Source organism: Bacillus rossius, chromosome 1 (genome assembly GCF_032445375.1).
Source record: "Bacillus rossius redtenbacheri isolate Brsri chromosome 1, Brsri_v3, whole genome shotgun sequence".
NCBI classification, from domain to species: Eukaryota; Metazoa; Arthropoda; class Insecta; order Phasmatodea; family Bacillidae; genus Bacillus; species Bacillus rossius.
In genome coordinates, this window is record NC_086330.1 from 87819551 (window position 1) to 87841302 (window position 21752).

Genomic DNA, 21752 nt, shown 5'->3' on the forward strand with positions numbered 1-21752 from the left:
TTTGACTTGCATTTGGAGTTTAAAGGTTGTTGTACCTAATTAGAGAATTGATGCCTGGATGCACTCTGGTATTTAGGGCCAGTAGCGGAGACAACTCGCGAAAGAACCTACACAGAGAATCTGTGGGACTCGTGGCGGGAGGCAAGAGTCATCGGCGGAACATGTGGGCGCAGCGACTGTGCGCTAAGAGTGGGCGCTGTGAGTGGGCGCAGCGAGTGGGCGCTGTGATTGGGCGCAGCTAGTAGGCGCAGCGAGTGGGCGCCGCGAGTGGGCGCTGTGAGTGGGCGCAGCGAGTGGGCGCTGTGAGTGGGCGCAGCGATTGGGCGCATCGAGTGGGCGCTGTGAGTGGGCGCTGTGAGTGGGCGCTGTGAGTGGGCGCTGTGAGTGGGCGCTGTGAGTGGGCGCTGTGAGTGGGTGCAGCGAGGGGGCACTATGAGAGGGCGCAGCGAGTGGCCGCTGTGAGTGGGCGCAGCGATTGGGCGCATCGAGTGGGCGCTGTGAGTGGGCGCTGTGAGTGGGCGTTGTGAGTGGGCGCTGTGAGTGGGCGTTGTGAGTGGGCGCTGTGATTGGGCGCAGCGAGTGGGCGCAGCGAGTGGGCGCTGTGAGTGGGCATAGCGAGTGGACGCTTTGAGTTGGCGCTGTGAGTGGACGCTGTGAGTGGGCGCTGTGAGTGGGCGCTGTGAGTGGGCGCTGTGAGTGGGCGCTGTGAGTGGGCGTTGTGAGTGGGCGCTGTGAGTGGGCGCAGCGAGTGGGCGCATCAAGTGGGCTCTGTGAGTGGGCGCAGCGAGTGGGCGCAGTGAGTGGGCGCATATAGTGGGCGCATATAGTGGGCGCTGTGAGTGGGCGCATCAAGGGGGTTGCATCGAGGGGGCGCTATGAGAGGGCGCAGCGTGTGGTCGCTGTGAGAGGGCGCAGCGATTGGGCGCTGTGAGTGGGCGCAGCGAGTGGGCGCATCGAGTGGGCGCTGTGAGTGGGCTTTGTGAGTGGGCGCAGCGATTGGGCGCATCAAGTGGGCGCTGTGAGTGGGCGCAGCGAATGGGCGCTGTGAGTGGGCGCAGCGAGTGGGCGCATCGAGTGGGCGCTCTGAGTGGGCGCTGTGAGTGGGCGTTGTGAGTGGGCGCTGTGAGTGGGCGATGTGAGTGGGCGCTGTGAGTGGGCACTATGAGAGGGCGCAGCGAGTGGGCGCTGTGAGTGGGCGCAGCGATTGGGTGCAGCGAGTGGGTGCTGTGAGTGGGCGCAGCGAATGGGCGCTGTGAGTGGGCGCAACGAGTGGGCGCATCGAGTGGGCGCTGAGAGTGGGCGCTGTGAGTGGGCGCTGTGAGTGGGCGTTGTGAGTGGGTGCTGTGAGTGGGCGCAGCGAGGGGGCACTATGAGAGGGCGCAGCGAGTGGGCGCTGTGAGTGGGCGCAGCGTGTGGGCGCAGCGAGTGGGCGCAGCGAGTGGGCGCAGTGAGTGGGCGCATCTAGTGGGCGCTGTGAGTGGGCGCATCGAGGGGGCGCTATGAGAGGGCGCAGCGAGTGGTCGCTGTGAGAGGGCGCAGCGATTGGGCGCTGTGAGTGGGCGCAGCGAGTGACCTGCTGGTGCCCACCCGCGGAGTCGGCGGGAGAACTCAGTACTAGAGAAGCTTGGCGAAAAGGGCAGGTGGATTGAAGCCCGTATATCGGGTAGCCCTTGTTCTTTAGAAACTTGCACATCAGGCTCAGTTATAGTAAACAATTATCATACCTTTGAGTTGACGCAAAATATGAGAAACTAAAGAATTGTTTTCCTTGATGGTAACAGAGCAAGTAACCTTAGATATCAGTGAGATTGTAAAGTTTAAGCTTTTTGAAGCGACGAGTGAAATCAATTTAGGTCGAAACCTTTGGTGAATGGCATATAGTAAATGATCGTGTTAATTTTTGTGTACCTGTAAATAATAACATTCATATTTGTTCAGACTGTGCGCTCTTTCACGGAGGCGAGGACTGACTGGAGTTGTGAAGTCAATCAATGGAATCTTGTTTGCTATTATCTCTTTACATATACTTGCCTTATTTTAACTTTGTTAGTATTTACTCAAACTCATCTTTAGGAACATTTGTGATTACTTATTTAAAGAATTTTACTGTGATAGCTTTTGCAATATTATTTCTTAGAGCACCCCCAAATTTTCAAAATGCACAGATTTTTTTACCTTGAGAAGATTTATTATTAGTTTAGAAATAGTATGCGGTTAGGAGAAAAAAATATTTTTAGTCAGAATGATAAGGATTATAGAGTTGCATCAATCCAGCCATTGGATTTTTACCTATTAAGAGCATGAAATAAAATAATAGTAAGACATTTGTCAGTTAACAAATAAAGTTTAAAAAAAGTATTTCTTTTAATGGAAGAGTTAAATTCATGTTCGTGTGCATTGTGTTGTTTTAATATTGACTTTAGTTAACTTGAGTTTATTTTCTAATTGAAAAGTTTTGTTGATTTTGCCAAAATATCGTATTTAAGATTTGATTTACGAGTCGAAACAGGGTTGAAGAGTGATGTTTGAAATGAACCCCTGTCAACCACCAGCACCAGTAACATATATATATTAATTGACTGCAATATCAACTTAATTTACACAATATAGATTATTTCTAGAGACCGGAAAAATTCGAAGTTTCATTTCGTGATAGGCTAGAATCCAAATGCATTTAGCTTTTTTCTGCTTCATGATTCGACCTCACTTTGTCTGGAGGACTTTGGACCAATGAATAACCCTAATCGAAATATATATATATATATATATATATATATATATGTGTGTGTGTGTGTGTGTGTGTGTAATCACATGCATCCTAGACAACAGGTGTCACGAGTCAGGTGTAATTTTCCTGAACACATGGAGGATTATGGAGTCAATCCTAGAGGTCATTGAAACTGCGAATATTATTCCAGTCCATAACTATATCAATAAAAATTATAACAATACATACAATTATAACTTTACAAAAAACATATTCATTTTTGAAGTTCAAGTCGTTCTCGAAAGAACATTACCGTCGCTGCCACACTGGACGCAACCACACGAGGTGGCTGCCTGCAGACTTATCTGACCCGCGGGCAGTGAGCAGCTAGTCGGCTGACTGCGAGGAACATGGACTACACGACTAGAGCACACGTCTCCTGCGACTCGCGACGACAAACGTGGAACGTGACCGACCTCTGACGAGACTACCATAACTTTGTTGCGTCTCGATGTGGCAATCTTCTGGAGGAGATGAAGGACATTAGGGAGGAAAAAGGAGGTGAAATTATGTTTATATGTGTATGTATATTTACATATATTATATAGGAGGCTACTACCTAGTGTGTGATCCCGCGCGAATAAACGAACGGTGATATATATTTTTTTTAACTATAACATCATGAAATAAAAATTTATCAATTGTAAAAAGTTATTTATTGTGATAGAATAAATAAATTAAGATTATGTATGTGTTACCTAGAAGTCATGGCAGAAATGGGTAGATAATAGTTGCACTAGGTTGTGAAAAAATGTGGTTTCATTGTTATATCTCCCGCTCATGTCATCGTAGCGGGGAAACGTTTACACCAATTTTTAACTCTAATCATAATCTTTTAATCACAAAAATGTTCATCAAAATGTGTCCAGTAGTTTTGGCATGATACTCGAACAAACAGTAAAATATTACATTTTAATAAAGAAATTCAATAAAAGATAAATAAATAATAAAATATTGTAATTCAAAATAATTTAATTCAATAATAAACAGTTAGATAAATAATGATACCAAAATTTATATGGATTAACTGCGTGGATTTTGCTAAAAATGGATGAATACATTTTAGATCTTACAGAATAAAAGAGATGGACAGTAGTATGTAATAGTATGTCCGGCTACAGGAGCCTGAGAGAGGATTGAGGATGGGGTCCGCCTCTTGTGTTCTGACGTTACCGAGACCATATTGTATGACCTTAACCTTTCACCTTTGACCTTGACTTTGACCTTCAAAATTTGCCAAAAATTACTTAAAAATTAAAAAAAAATTGTCTAAAAATTTGCCAAAATAAGCCAGAACTTCTAGTTCATAGGAGAAAAATATTCCGGCAAAAAATACTTTAAAAAAATCTGATAAATAAAAATTTCCTTATTTTGATGGAAAAATTCCCGTTTCGAAGGCACGTTTCCCGTTTTAGTTCTCAAAAATGCCAGCGGCTTGAAGTCCTCAAAGTGGCTCAAAGTCCTCTTCTATAAGCCGCAATAAGCCGCCGAAATTATGACTTTGACAATTAGGAATCTATGCCCACCATTTTGAATTGTTACGTAACCGTTTCAATCATCGTTACGGCCGCCATCTAAAAATCCGTAAATATTAAGCTAGAAATTTCTGAAAACGGTTTAAAATAATAAAAATAATAAAGTAATAAATAGTAAAAAAAGTTCCAACATTTTTAAATTATGACGTATTGGCCACCATATTGAAAACCATAATTATTAAACTAAAAATTCAGAAAATAATTATAATAAAAAATTTAAATTCAATTTAATAAAATCTCTATTATGAAATATAATTATGTCATGGATACCTCGGTTCGAACTCGGCGAAAGCAACAAATATGGCGATGGATTATTCCTCTACGGAAGCGACCAGCAGACTGACCTTCCACCACTAATGCCAAGGTATATATATCGCTAGCTAATATGACGTCACGTCGGCCATCTTGTTGTAGTTTGATGGAGACCGCCATATTGGATCCGACATATGGTTTTCGTCTGCAAGAATTTGTTGTCACCATATTAGTTTAATTCTTAGCCGCTAGAGTGCAGTATCATTTATTAACAGACATGCAACTGTCGCGGTATCCGCCTAATTGTCGGTCATATTGGCCCCCAACATTGGTTTATCTGTATTTATTAAGCTATAAATTGAGAGGGCGGAAATTCCAAAACAAATAACAAAATCATTGGTTAATAATGATTGATTCTATCGATATATGTCCTAGGTTCGATCCCTGAACGATGAAAAAAAGTTAATATTAGGTAAAAAACTATTTCTTCAAAAAATATGGCAAAAAAAACAGCTTAGGTTCCTAAGTCTACCAGCCTCCAGTAAGCCGATAATGGCATTATGGCTGCCATATAGGAAATTCGTAATAATTAAACTAGAAATTCTGAAAAATATATAATTCATCAAAATCTTCGCCTATTAATGTAGGATTAACTCGATCGATTTTTTTCTTTGGTTTGATTCTCAAGCAGTGATAAGAGTAACTAAAGCTTAACATAAATTTTAAATCCTGTTTCCCATTTCCTTTCGTGTAATTTATTAATAATTCTCTCTACGAAAAACAACTCCATACAAGATACATGTCCGACTAAAGAAATACGTTGTCGCTGTGCCTACCATGGAAATCTAATTATTCGATACTTGGAATACCTTTCAACCAGGTCTTGTACAATCAAAAACAGGATACGATCGGTCGCAAGTTGCGGTAGGGTACTATGTCACCAAATAGCTTTGGCTCCAACAGTCTTTAGCTAAAACTAAATATATTTGGCTCCAAAAAGGTCATTGTCTCCAACAGTATTTGGCCCCAAAAATCATTGGCTCCAACAGTATTTGGCTCCAACAGTCTTTGGCTCCAAAAGTCATGGGCTCCAAAAGACCATGCTCCAATGCTCCAATTGCTCAATAAGGTCCAATGCTCAAATTGATCAACAGCTCCAAGTGCTCCAAAGCTCCAAATGTTCTAATTGCTCCAACAACTCCAACTGCTCCAATTGCTCCAAGAGCTCCAACTGCTCCATTTTCATTTGGCTCCTACTGATTTCAATTGCATTTTTGATCGAACGTGGCCTGATTACTGGTATGACTTTAATATTACTCACCATTTTGTCTGTCATTAGTGCTGATATTTACATCTTTAAGTTGGAAGTTGTATTACAAGAACTCGACGTTTGTTAGAAATCAGATTTAGAGAAATAAAACAATAACTATTAAAATCCAAAATCCAATTATTTTTTTAAATTTTATACATATGCAAGGAATACAAGTAATTATTGAATGTAGCCAGCTTCCTCAGTTCTTTGAGTATGAAGGATACTTCAATTATGTGCGAATAGTTTCCTGCACAAAGCGAAGCATGTAGATGTCTTAACCTGTCGGACAATAAGTTAGGATCTTCCCATGATGCGTAATCCATCTCTTCTGCTATCATCTTCCATGCATTTTTATAATAATTATTGTTTAAATCTCTGGAGTCTTCCGATTTAATACCATCCTCAAGGTCTCTTTCGTCATTGACCCAATGATCATTGCAAATTTAATAACAACAATTTATTTTAACATTTTGTTTCCAACATTTTGGTCTCAACGCTTCATCACAGTCTTCGATCTTGTGGGCTTTAGGTACGTCATCACAGTCTTCAACGTGTCAGCCTCAGATGTGTCATCATAGTCTTCGATCATTTCAGCTTCAGATGTTTCATCGCAGTCTTTGATCTGGTCAGCTTCAGGTCATTCTCCGTTGTTCGCAATTTCATGGAGGCGACTAGAATTTGATGTAAATATCTTTTCATTTTCAACGAAGATGCCACTTTGTTCGTTAGTTTTAATTTTTACATTATTAGCGAGATCAAAGATAGTATTTTTAGCATAAGCATTTATACATTTTTCATATTCATTAAAGTCGTCTAATATTTTTCCTTCGTTCCACTTCCTCGGTGTTGTAGACCAGTCCTCGTTATCTTTAGCCAGCTAGTTGTACAGGTCTTGCGATTTTTATTCAAGTAATATCTTCGACCAAAGTATTTGTGACACTGACTGCAACTTAATGGTTTTTGACAAGGTCCCAAAATTAACTCGCTTCTCTCATGACGTTTAGCATTTTTTCTCAAGGTAAACTTCTTGCCACATTATCTACAGTGGTGTCCATTTGATACAGCTATAAGCAACAAACCAGGATACATGTTAGCTTCTGCGACTAATGCCAGATGAAAACTGAGAGTTTTAAATTGGAACAATTACTTAAATAGAATTTTTTAAATTTTTCTTCAGCGATAGTTAATTTAACTTATTAAAATAACTTGTCGCAAGTAGTTCTGCTTTTCAAAAACAGATCGCGCCTTGTGTTGTGTAGTGGTAAATATTATTTTTGTTTTATGTAAAGATGCGGGATGCTCTCTCTCGATCGAAAGAGAAGTAGGGCTATCGCTAGTCATCAAGGAAAAGGATGTTCGTCTTACATGATAGTGTTTCTCAGTTGTTTTAAGACACAATAATCGCCTGGTAATGAATATCTTGTGTTTTAATTCCACAAAATAAAGAATTATATTGTATGTGCTGATTTGGTAACAGGAATTCACTAAGTAAACGAAACTCTGAATAAAATTGCTTATCTAATTATGAAAAAAATTACTTTCTTAGGAATAACAAGAAACACTCGAAGAATATCAGCAGAAGTCTTGCCAGGAATAATCTGGATCACACGGGAACACCATCAACGATCGTGTCAAAAATATCTTGGAGCAAATGAGAAAACTAACGCACATTTTCCCATGACAATGGCGTATGTCCAAAGGAGTGCATCAAATCAAAATTCCCAATTGCATGAATCATTTAAAGAACGTAGTGTACTTAACAGATAATCTGGAAAACACAACGGCCATACAGCGATATTCTGGCGAAACAGCGATGCGCCCTTATTGCGCGATGCTCGCCCGCTGGAGCGATATTGACGGACAATCTCTTGTTGTTGCAACAGGCGTGATTGATGGCGGCAGCCTGGCTGGCATCTCGCGAAATGCGGCGTTTCTTTCCTCCCTGCCTTCCCGCCCATACTTCTCCTTCAAACCCGCCCCCACCCCGAGGTTAAGACAAGCGGCGGATCATTTGTTCGCAGGACAGGTAGTACGCTACTCCCCACGCAAAAGAAAAAAAAACACGGTGCTGAACTACTTTTGTAATAAAACTAGTACTAAAAAATTTCGAATCCCCATTCATAGTTTTGTTTCAGTTAGACAATTTTTGGAACATTACTTTATGTATATCTAAACTAAGAAAACACGATTTTACAACCGAGATTAAGTGAAGTAATAGCATTCAGAATTACATGAACTTTTTTTAAAATACTTAATAAACGAGTTGAAATTATCTAGAATTTCTATTTGTAAAAGTGATAACAGGGGTTAAGAAGATTTAAGGAAATATTGATCACTTTAAGGTTGCAAAATATCATCGAAAAGAAATTTCATAAAAATATTTGGGACACAAATTGGTATAGTCGGAATTTGTTGTAAAATCCATACATTTTTTTTTAATTTCATGAAATTTTTATGATGAATAGTTTAATATATAGCCTATATATTTAAATTTTAAATTTTTAAAAACTTTTCTCTATGTATATTATTTATAATTGCCATGTTTGAAAATTAATTTTTTTTTTGTAATTAATGAAAGTTTCTTTTTGCTTCATTATCATTGTTATTACAAAAGATAAAAGTAAAATCAGACGATTATTTTTTCCCTTAAGAAACGTGGTTGATTTTTAAAATTAATTACCATTACCATGAATGTGAATCGAAAAACTCACAACTTCAAAAGTTTTTGCAAAAGTTTATTTACTACACTAATGAAGAGTAGAAAGAGGCACGACTCTGTCACTGGAATTAACAAATGTCTTCTGTCAAGAGGCACAGACTTTTGCTGGTTGCCGTGGTGATGTTGCCTCTGAAGACAAGTGACAGTCTCACTCGCTGGCGGCAGAACAATGAGTTGGTACTTCAATTTAACCGGTTTTTAAACCGAACTATTTGTAGTCTTAGAAGAATCAATTATGTCTTGTAATTTTTTTCTAATATATCCAATAATAAGATTTTATTTAAAATTTTCATAATTTATTATTGATGTAAAACAATTTAGCTCTCGGTATACGGCATTTTCTATGAATAATTTCATGAATGAAAGTCACATGGAACGGAAATGTTTAATCAAGGTGCTGCCAAAGGTTAGAAAGTTAAAATAAAACTTTGCTATATTAACTGTTGAAAGAATTTTTTAACAAGATGGTCAGTATTTTAGTAAAATTACTTGTTGAAATCAAGTCGAAAGGCAACATTTAATTTTTTTCAAGTTTTTTTTTTCGCTTTTATCGGAGCAGTTTCATTGAACCGTTTAAATTTTGTTTTGCTAATAAAATGATTTAATAGTCGACGTCGCTGCTACAGCAGCGCCGGATGCGGAAACGTCGTATGATTCGCGTCAAGTAATTTAGATAAAAATATAATTTTCGAATATTTATTACGCTTGCATTATTTCTAATAATAAAAGTGTTTTTGCAGCAGGAGAACACATGAATTTGCTCGTTACCGTGGTTGGATGTTACATATCTCTGGCGAGTACTGAAATTCTAGCTAACATTTTCCCCCTCTGTTATCTCAGAATTGTCTGACAATCATGCTGAAATATACAAATGAGATTAAGCAGATCTTTTTTTGTAGCACAACATTTATCTTAAAAATCGCCTCAGTATACTTCCATGGCGACAGAAAAAAAATTCATGCTCCCTGCAAAACTGTTTGTTATAAATAACCACGAGAAGGCTTATTCTAGACACTAACAAACATTTTGTAAGTTGCCTCTTAACTATTCGTGTCTTCAAGACACGTGTAAAATGTGGAATTTTCTCGTAATATTCTAAGAGGAGCACGTAAAGTATATATTTTACAGCGTGCAATGTTTCATCTCATGTCACAAGATGAAGACCCGCATCCAACATGTAAGTGAGTGTGTGTGAGTGTGTGTGTGTAGGCTCGGGGGACGTGGAACACGACGACACTTGAAAAGCGGCGTTGCCAGCTCTCAGACAAATGCTGGCCGTATTGCCGGCGGAGAGTGTTGTGCCAAAAGGGGTTGGGGGGGGGGAGGGACGGCAACACACGCTTGACGAGTTTACAGCTCCTTAGCTGCTGCGCTGGTTGTTACATCCCCCTGCCACACTGCCACAGCACTCTCTCGCCCCTCCCACAGCAAGATGCTACTCTCCTGCTCCCAGTTGTCCTCTAGCCGACCTCCCTTTACCCCCTACAGCATCCTCGATATTAACAGCTTTTTTTTAATAAAAAAATATTCCACCTCGACTTGTTTATTCGGCGCGACGAGCAGCATTCTTCATCTAGCACCGCGCCGCTGGCGCTCGTGTTTTTTTTATCTTCCGCGCGGCCGGAGCTGGAATTTTCATTTGAACAATCTCGGCACCTCCCGCCCCCCTCCACCACGCCACTGCCCCGAGCGTTGTTTAACTCGCTCTCTGGGGACCGTGCAGACTCACGACTGTCTCGCCCCTGGAGGGTCGGCGGCCCGCCACGCCCGTGTCGCCGCTGAGTCGCGCGGGTTGCCGGTCTGGCAGTTACAGGCGCCTGCCCGCACGGCACTCTGCCTGACAACACACTCGCTGGACATTTGTAAATCAAGCCAGAAGTGTGACCGCGTTTGTTCCAGTTATATTTCCTACAGTGTGAACATGTTGGAAAATATATGTTTAAAGGTTAGCTTTTCAGTAGCAGAATGAGAAGTATTACAAATTTGTATTCATTCAAAATAAAAAAAATTGAACTTATTTATTTTACTGTGAGGTACAGATTTATGATACCCAAAGTACTAAAAAATGACTCTTGCTGACTGATTTATACCGTGCTGGCTTTGTTATCGTAAGCATTAAGACTAACAGTTTTTGTTCAATGTATTAAAGTAATTGCAGTATTAAAATTTGTAGCCTTACGACTATTTTCACCAACAGTTTTTCACTTAATTATTGGCAAAACACTATTTTTTACTGTAGTGATTCATAAGTATTATAATTTTTATATCATGTGACCGCCCACTTGGTCCAGTGGCTAGCATGTCTTGCTTGTAGGCCAAGGGGCCGGGGTTCAATTCTCCCTGCGTTCAGATCTGGGTGTATGTGAAGTTCCTTTGACCTTTTCTCCGCGGAAGGCAATGATAAGCCACTGCGGAATCATCCTGCCTCGGAAAGCATAGGGGTGTCCCGGCTGTTCATGGTGTTGATGCTTGTACTCACGACACCCATTAATGGGCTAAAACGACTTATCATCATCTGTCACATCGCATTGTATGGGGTGTATACGTGCATTTAACCCTTCATGGACAGCATCGCTAAGGCCGAGAGACGGACATAGGGGCGTCTAGACGCTGGTGACAGGTGTCAGAGTGACATAAGTAGATTCAAGAGTGAGAAATCAGTAAGCCCGGGAGCATAAGGTCTACACTGGCTTGTGTATCAGATGCATGTGGACCCATACGCGCCTGTCCTGCAGAGCGCCCTCCTGCCCAATTATCAACACTATATAATTTTATAGTAAAATAAAATAAATACGTCTGCACTGTGATCTATATTTCATTACTTAATGACATAGAGTGTTAAAGATTCGTTAAAAAGAGCTCAATAATCTTTTTTCAGAAGTTTACTGGTTTGAAAAATACATGTTCCAGCAACTAGAATTAAAATGCCATTAAAAGGCTGTGGTACAGTCTATTTTCAAGTTATCGGCAGTCAGGTGACTGAGTGGTAAAGACGCGAGTCCTGTAACTCCTAAAAAAGGAAATGTAACAGCATAGCAAGTATTTGGAAATGAATCAAGAGAAGAAGGGCTCGGGATTAAAACAGTAGACGCAGGGCTCGGGAGTTGAACAACAGAACAAATACTTGTGAGTGGAACAGTAGAACAAAGACTTGGGCGTGAAACAGCAAAACTAGGACTTGGGAATGTAACAGTAGACCAACTCGGGATGTGGAACAGCAGAACAAAGACTTGGAAATGGATCAGCAGAACAAGGACTCGGGAGTTGAACAGAAAAACAGAGACTTGGGAGTGTAACAGTAGATCCAGGAATTGGAACTGGAACAGCAGAACAAAGACTTTGTTGTGGATCAGCAACACTAGGACTCGGGAATGGAACAGCAGAACAAGGACTCGGGATTGAAACAGTAAACATAGGACTCGAGAGTGGAACAGCAGAACAAAGTGTGCGAATGTTAACCTCCAGCACAGTATGAAGTTCTGAGAGCTAACATTGCGGGTTTTTGTATCACAAGAACACGTTGGGTCATGCGAGCGAGAGTTTATTATTGGTTTAGAGATTTAAGGTGTTGGTAATCTGTTTAACCAGCGTGGTTGCAGCTAGTCGAATGAGGACACGCCACAACCACATTACTTAAGAGGGACCGGACAAGAGGTAGGCTGGACGAGGGTTCAAGCCAGGACCCTGGAGACGTCTGTGCTCCTAATGTGCCGGCGTCCCACCCACGCGACGGAGCCGACCCTCGAGACTGGTGAGCTGGGAGGTTTTCGCGCTGACCACCTCGCCGCGTCACCGAGACAGAGCTAGACGTGTCTCGCCTGTCACTTCGGGGCGGGGCTAGGAGGAGGGGGTGAGGGGGTACGATCCGGAGAAGGACCTGCATGTGAGTGACATCTCGGGTCATGCCATAAGTTTACATTTTTTTTTTACAAAAACATACCCTCGACCATAGATGTTAATAGCCACATCCAATTCTACATAGAGGAGACATGATATTTTACAGAACAGATTGTGTCTCTGCCAACCACGACGATATTTTTTATCTTTAATTACCCAGGGGGCTTTTTGGAAGACACGGCCCAAAAGCTTTCCTCTGCCCCAAGACTGAGAGAAATACATTGTTTTTTCTATGTTATAACGTTATTAATATGTACTATTTTAACATATACAATAACGTGGGTGCATATAGCATGAACACATGCATGCTCATGTGAAACTAAGAGACGCGTGCGTGATACAGTGTGTAAACAAATCGCAGTGAAACACGCGAGGATTGTTGACAGCGTCAACACGCGGTGCTGTGGGAGACGGACGCCGGGAGCGACCCCTGCAGTGTTGACTCAGCCGGCCCCAGGGCTGACCAGCCTCTCCCCTGCAGCCGGCGCGCGCGGGCCAGGGCGGGCTGGTCGTCAGCTACACGAGGCGCAACGCAGGTAGTGGACATCGCCACAGGAAGAAGCTGCTTTCAACTCCCGACTATTGATGACGTTGTGACGACATGTACCGTAGTCTTCGAGCATGACCGCACATTTCGTGCCGCGGTCACACAGACAGGTCTGGCAACTTCCTACTCTTTGCCTTGTCGTGTCTCGTCCGCTAATTGAAGCACGCGGTGGCCTGTGGACTCCATGATTAACACCGTGTGAAATGGGTGTTTCGTATACAACATTATATTATTGCTAATGCCGCCTCAGTTTTTGCAATTTTTTCCAAATTATTTTTTCATTCTTTGGATGCTCGGTAAGTGCCTAATTCGTAACGATGAATTAAAACTTATCTGCATTTGTCAGTTAAGCTAATGTGTGAGAGAGGATGTCTCACTCTTGTGTCTGGTTGTAATGAAGGTTACAGCTCTAAACCGTTATATTTATGTTGAATCAAAAATTTAAATCTCATACATACTAATAAACTGGAATATTTCTTGCTGTTCATATTTGTTATTAATAAATATATATTATTATGATGCGTATGCCACTCCTTTGTAAAGTAACCCACCACATGTGTAATATTTCCTTAGAATCATTACATGGGTGAACATTTTGCATCAACCATACGTGAAAGTTAAAAAAAAATCTTTTAATCTCGTAATAGAAAGAATCTTTCAATTTTCATATTATTAAGTAATTTTTTTTAAATTTATTTTTATTTGGAAAACACATTCTGGGCACAAAGTGCAACTTGAAAATGACATAATACAAATAAGGCATTTAAACGAAGCTCATGAATATAAACACTATAATTAAGAGGATTATACTTTGACCTCTAGGTTACGACTAAACAAAACGAACTTCTGCTTACTTACATTAGAAAGAATTACTGGACCTTAAAAAATCACATTTGAACGATTTACACTTGCTTGAAGATTAAATTGTATTACTAAAAAAATTATTGTTTAAAATATGCACTTAACATTTAAAACACACTTTCTAAAAGGAGATCCTAGTTTGTTTGGGATCCGCATTCTCAACACTCCAACCTTTAACTGACAATTGCTGCAAAGTTACAAGTTATTGCTATGCATTGAAACCCATACAAAGCTTCCAAATAAATTTAATATCCTAAACTGTAACCAACGTTTAATACTAAACAGAGCTTTAAAGATATGCCCACTTCCATACAAAATTTCCATACAACAAAAATGTTAATAACACTACGACTAGCGCCGTTAGTTCGCAGACCGCCGAGAGCTTCACCAAGCCGACAGAGAATAAAGATAAGTTGTCAGACCTATCTATTTGCCCGTGGCTATGGCAACACACATGTATTGCAACATTGGCGATACAAATTTATTTTACTTCATGTTTAAATGGAATAATTATTAAAAATATCACAGATAGTTTTCAATTCTTGAAACAAAAATCTAATCCAAAACGCATTATTTATACACACCTGAAACAAAATTTCCTTGCTTTGATGAAAAAATAGTTTATTTAACAAAGACATTTAATATTCAAGGGTTGCTTGCCTTTGATGTCACTGAATTTTACCGTGGCTCACAAGTACCGCGGATTGTAGCGTTAACAGAGCGTAATCTCCGAACCGTTCGTAATCTCCAAATCGGTAGCGTGTTTCGGTAGAGCGTGAAGAACACCGCATGTCCGCGTCAGTGTTCATGATCAAACCGCAGGTCTCTCAGCCCCGTGGGACATTTTTTGTGCTTCTATCTGAAATCCATAGTTCACACCGACCGTCCAAAGACACAGCTTAAGGACAATATTCAAGCTTTTATCGACACCACCCTTCGATATGCTTAAAAGAGCGGAGAAAAACTTCAAAACTCGACTATCTCAATTCATTGACCAGAATGGATGCCACCTTGATAATTTATTTTTAAAACATAATAAATAAAAAATTAAATGTCTGTCTATAACGTTGAAATAAAGAGTTATACTTACATCTCCTATATTGTTTGTATTGTTCATTTTTAAAATAAGGTAGTTCCCCTGCCACACATTATACATAGCTCAGTAACATTATTAAAAATGAAACTAGCACATAGCTGAAAGGCGTATGTGTGATATAAATTTCCTTGCCAATAGTTCCTCCACATCAGGCTTATGAGTAGTAGCTTGGAGAGGCTGGTGGGTTTCATAAGGGCCATGCTATAGAGGGCGTGGCGCGAACCGAGAGGCATAGCGCCGGTCTGAGCGGACACGAGCATTCCAGCACCGCCGCGCCATCTGGCTCCTGCCGGCTGCCTCAAGCCCTTGGCGAGTCACAGGCCGCGAGGCAAGACTTCATTCAGCCACTAGCTGAAACTTACATCGTCACGAGTGCGAAGGCCATGACTACCCGGAGTGCTGACTTGGAAGCTGTGTAGGTATTGGGCACGCGCCCTTAGCACGCACTGTAAGGCGGTATGGCCTGTCAGCTGTCAGCTCGCCTGCAATAATGTATGGTGGACGCGCTTACCAGCGACTAAAACTTTTTGAATGTTTCACTTACTTCTTAACTCATTTCGGAATACTTACCGAAACAGCCAATAATTTACTTCGGAAAAAAAATTATAAATGCATTGAAATGAATTTTTTTATTCATACAAAGACTTGAGCAGTTGGAAATGAAACAAAATGTTTTTCATTATGAATCCAAAATTATTTGAAGTGACTGCTCTATAATCCTCATTGAGCTGATTCAGAACTGAACTCAAGCTTTGGTTTGTAGATCCCAACTCCCCGTCAGCATTCGGAGGAAACCTCTGGCCTTTTGCTGGTCATGCAGGAGTGTGATTTCACGGCCAGGTTGTCAGTGTGTCGAGGAGAGAGGATCTGTGATTTAATAGATGACCACCGGGATAGCTTTCTTTCAATTATAAACACACTAGGTTACAAGTAGCTTGATAGCACTGGGTTACGAATAGCGTGATAGAACTAGGTTACGAATAAAGTTATAACGGTTAGGTTACGAATATCATAATAGAACTAGGTTAAAATTGTGTAATAGCATTAGGTACGAATAGCACGATAGCACTAGGCTACGAATATCATGATAACTCTATGTTAAAATATTATAATAGAACTAGATTATAATAACACGATTGCACTAAGTTACGAATATCGGGATAGCATCAGGTTACGATTAGCATGATAGCACTAGGTTACGAATAGCGTGACAGCAATATGTTTCGTTAAGCGTGATAGCTAGTAGATAAGATATGTCGTAATTTCACTAGGTTACGGATAATTTGATAGCAATAAGTTACGAATATCGTGATATCACTATATTATGAGCAGCGTGATGGCAATATGTTACTAATAGCGTTATATGTAAATGTTATGAATAGCGTGTAAGCACTAGGTTACGATGAAAGTGGTATCACTTCTTGTTCACAACATTGCAGCAGTTTCAGATTACTCAGAACTGTTGTGTTGGCGCGTGGTGAACGATACTGAAAGTAGTTACTTGTCTGGTCTCTTGAAGATTTACCCTTACACTCGACACGACCGGACACCAGGAGATTCGGACAGTAATTAAAGGCGAGGAGTTAAGTGGCTCAGCAGGAGACTGACAGCAGCTGAGTTCACATCGCGAAAAAATTTTCATTTTGTGGCCATCTTATTTGGCTGATTTGTATGACCTTAAAAATAAACATTGTCATGTTTGCAACATAACTAGTTGTTATCCATTGTCTTTAACAGTTTAATAAGAAACATCAATCTTTTCAGTTTTTGCAACTAACTAAAAATTCCAAAGTTACTTACGTAGTATTTGTCACAGATCTGTTAAATGTTTAAATTTACAGACTATAATTAGCATGTAATAAATAAAATTACTGACCTTCCGGGACATATTTCATAAATATTCTCATACTCTAGCAGCTACCATTCACAAAAAAAAATTTCAAGTATTAAAGTATGAAAAATTAAATGTGTGAATTTATTACAGAATGTAATCTTTAAAATATGGAATTTACCGCATTATATGTTCTACCTCTGGACCTTTAGCAAGTTTATTTACTGACGTTACTAGTGCCGTTAGAAATAAAATACAAAAACCGTTATTCATTAATATAATGGGCGTTGCGCCAACACTTTGCCACGCACAGTTTCTGTGATGTTGCCTTTAATTTTAATTAATACCCGCTGACAGCTTAATAAATTAACAGGTACAGTGCGCGTAAAGATAAATATTTTAATGATATTGCTAAACAGAGCTCTTTTAGTGATATTTCATGCATATCCTACTAACTCTATTCTATTAATTTTACTCTCAGGCCTTTGAACCACTCAGCCACATGACAGGAAGCTTGTGTATCGACCACTATATCACACTACGTATATTTAAAAACGTTAACAATCCATTTCTGTTTCTTTTGGGGAAGGAAACGGATGTAAATTTAAAGGTTGGTAATAGCCTAGGGAAACCTTAAGTGTCAAGAAGATGAAGAGTGAAAGTAATGAAGAAATTCTGTTTGTGAAATGCATGTGATTACAAATTATATTTTAAATATGATCTGCCAATAAGGTAAGAAGGTTGTTTGTCTCTCAGGCCCACCTATAACAATTGATAATATCACAATGTGCATAGGTATAATCCACGGTCATGTGGATAGGTCTGTTTACTTTCTATCCTTTTCCTTGGCGTATCTCGTCTGCATAGTGAAGTTCGCGGCGGCCTGCGAACTAACGGCGCTAGTAGTAGTTTATCCCGTTATTAACATTGTGCTAACACTTAGATTTAAAAAATATACTGGATTAATAATCACAGTTTGTGTGGGATCCGCATTCTCAACTTTTAACTGACAATTGCGGCAAAGTTACAAGTTATAACTATTCATTTCACTCATAAAAAACTCACAAATAAATTAAAAATCCTCTACTGTAACCGAAGTTTAAAACTAAACAGACCTTAATAAAATAATCCCACTTCTACACGAAACTCCCATTTCACACACACCGCTAGCTTTAGTAAGCGGACGGATAATGAAGGCAAGTTGCCAGACCTGTCTATATGACCGTGGCCCGAACTACTGCTGGGTCCGGACATACAGCCAGGACTTGCCGTCTCTGCGATATCAGTGTCGATGTCCACGGGGAGGTGGCAGTACAGGATGACCCAACTCACGCTGGTTTTGAATATCACACTGAGTTTAGAATCTGTGCATAACTCTGCTAAGTAAAATTTAACCTGCTTGCAGTGGGTAGTTAATATCTGCCGAGTTTATATTTATATAGCGGTAATGGTAGCGTTATACATGACCAGTGCAATAACCTACAACTGAAAATTACCAAACTTTAGTGTTTCTGTTGGGTGCTTGCACGCCTGACAAGCCCATGCACCATCCCTTGTTGAACAGCCTGTACTTCTTCTGCGGTAATCAACAGCCCACTTTCAGATATTATACACTCATCGACAGACTCTCCCTGATGTAGCCAGGCAGCAAACTCGAGCGATACCGTTAAGAGAGGCAGCAACGGGCCCCTGCCAGCCTGCAAACCGCCAAGCTTCTCGGGAGACTCCACCTCACTGCACCTCGTTCAACCCGCCTTAATCACCAATTACCTCCCCCCTCCTCCTTTTAATGCGATTATGCCCGGGGAAAAATGGGGCGTCACCACTCAGCCATCTGCTGAGGCAGTTCGCTTATCTGCGATGTTCTGCTGCTCGTTGCCCGTTCATTACACTTCAGGATTCCTTCCTCTCTGGGCGTCTGTTCGGCGGCTTGCTGGCTGGGCCATGTTGTAGAATCCTCTCCGAGAGTAAGGCTTAATGTCGAGGCTGCAGTCAGTGAAACAATAGCGGTGAAAGTACTTCCAAATCAACGAAGAAATACATTTTCGGTAGTAAATCGTTTGTCTTTACTGATTCGTCACAATATATTTTACAATCAATTATTAATTTATTCACTTTAAAGATGATTGTTTGATCCTAATGGATTTTAGGGGAAGAATGTGACAGTAGTTTGCTGTTCTACCTAACGAACTGCTACAAGCCCCTGAAAATCTACCATGAGGTATGAAATTATGCCAGTTACTCATACCGAAAAGGCTGCATCGGCAGTTTTGTAAGAATCCTAACAACAATTCAGAAGGTCAGAAAAAATGACTGATATTCATTTAGCGTAACTTTTTAAACAACTCTTAGTATAAATTGCCCTTCAAGGGGATATTCTGAAACATCTTAAGTACAGCGTTATCGAATATGAACTCTTTTGTGAGTGCCCAAAAGTAATGCAATTCTTTAATTTTCTTTCTTCTAGGGTACACGAAATAAACAACGAAATAACCAAAAAATATATATAACTGTCAGTCTCATTTTGTCTTAACTTGTTGTGGCGTGCCTTGTGTGATGGTATAACTTGTTAACTCCAACGAAAAATATGTTTGATTTCAAAGACTTAAAAGCTTTTTAGTACTGCTTTTTGGTTTCAGGGTTTTTGTTGTTTATCATTGATTAAATTATTTAAGTAGCTGAATTTCACAGATTCAGAACCACGTTGTCTTTATTGGTAAAAATTGAGTAATGGCTAGCATTTTAATCTTTGTCAACTAAAAATTTTTTTTGGCAGAATTAAACGAGTGAATAAAATAATTTATAATTAACAGTTAAAAATATTTATTATATTGCAAAGGCACATAATTAACTCTCACACAGTCAAAGCTCCATGGTCAAGACCAAAGTGATATCACAATCACGATGGTATTTTATGAGTCTGTAGTCGACATTTACTCATAAATCATGAGTGGTAATGGGCTGACATGCTCTTAACCAGAGTTTCAGCCTCGGGCAACGGAAGTGGAAACGAGTCATACATGAGCTCGTGTTGGCGAGGTGACACAGTGACTGTTCACCAATGCCTTCCTCATCGTGGAAAATAAAAAATGCGTCGATACTCGGTCTACATAGCCTCATCACATGGGGCGCTAGGCCGAGTCTTTCTGCTACAATACCTGCAGCTGTTACAACCAGCCCCACCAGTACAGCCTTGGTCTAGCTCTACGGATATATCCACTTTTCTTCCTCAGGCGATAAGGTCCACTATCCTCTACATGTGAGGTGCACACTCAGCCTTAAAACTAGCTTGCAGCTAGGAGCCGCAACTACACAAGTATAACTACTTCCTTTACGTCACTATTGCTGTTTTCGTCACTCATTTAGTCAATCTTTTAAAATGATTTATGTAATTGTCATTCAGGCATAACCACAAAATGCTTTCATTGTATCAGTATGGAGGTTTGAGTAAACATAATGAGACGTTATCCGGCTATTCTGGCTCATTTGAACACTTCTGAATCAACCGCTGAAAACATTCACACTAAAAAAAGGTTACATACACTGCTCTCCAACCAGTTAGTAGATCGTCGACTTTTCATCGCACAAAAAGCTCTACGTTTTTAAATACAGGCTTTTTAATGTTTTTACTAATGTTTATGTAGACTATAATATGATGTTTCGTGACGCATGTCTGCAGTTCACCAGACTGTTGACCTTGAGCTCGATTCGCACGGAGAGAGGAATGACCACCAGGACTGCAGCTCATGAGCAGTTTCATGTGACCGCTTGCTTGCGCTGACGTCTATACGATCTATCGAGCCAAAATCGCACGTGAAATTATATATTGAACTTATTATATAGTGTTCAAGTTATTAAATGACCAGACGTTAATATTTTGCGTTAATGTTTTGCCGAATAATTTATTTCGTCATACTTTTGAAAGTTAAATTTAAAGGGATAGGTTTAAAGTGTTTTTTTTTTTGCGTGTGCTGACAGAATTTACTGTTTGAAACGCAGTTGTAATGCGCTAGGCGGGTGGGATACTAAAAGTAGGAAATGTTCACGAACGCTGAAGCTGTAGCGAGGAGTTCTGGACGGTGGCTAACTCTTGTCCTCTGAGCAGACAGACGGGTCCTCCTGCTCCTGCTAGCAGGTGAGACTGGCGTGGTCCCGAGACGCTAAACTGTCAGACAAAAAGAAGGCCAAGATAGTTACGAAGGGAGATAGTGTAAGCTCTGATGTCCCGCGAGACGCCAAGAGGCGCCATTACCTCTGCGTGGTAACTGCGTCTGATCCTGCAGGTTGCCAAGGCTGATGTCTGCCGTTACAGCTTCCAGGCTGACCCAACACGCCCCTTGGTCCAACGGCGCTGAAGTGGAGCTTTTTTTGGGTACTTACGTAATACAGAAACAGAATTAGAAACTACTTGAATAACCTTGCGTTTATCTTAAATGCTAATAGCAAACATAAAGTATGACAGGCATATATTTGTAATGATTTTGCCTGAGGAAGAACATGTTCATGTCACTAAACGTTATCAAGATTCGTATTTTGTCTTCTTTGGCGCTTAACTTTGTGGTTTATATTCCAGTTTAATTTGTGTTTTTTTATTAATATTGCTATTTTCCTATTTTTTATTGGTCTCGTCCAAGAAGTTTTTCATGATCATTATTTACGACTGGCTTCTTGTTACCGTTATATGTAGAGTGAGTCTATGAGTCTAAGCACATTGGGAGGGTTGAAGTCTGTGTTGAGTATATGCTCCAGTACTGTCCATCACGTGCGCACTGGGAGTAGACACAATACTGGCATGCAAGTGAGAGTCTTTGTTGCGTAAATGCTCCGGTACTGTACATCATGTGCGCACTGGGAATAGACACAATACTGGCATGCAAGCGGGATGAAGAGTGGGTTGTCGTGTTATCTAACCCATGCCTTCTGTAAAACACAATT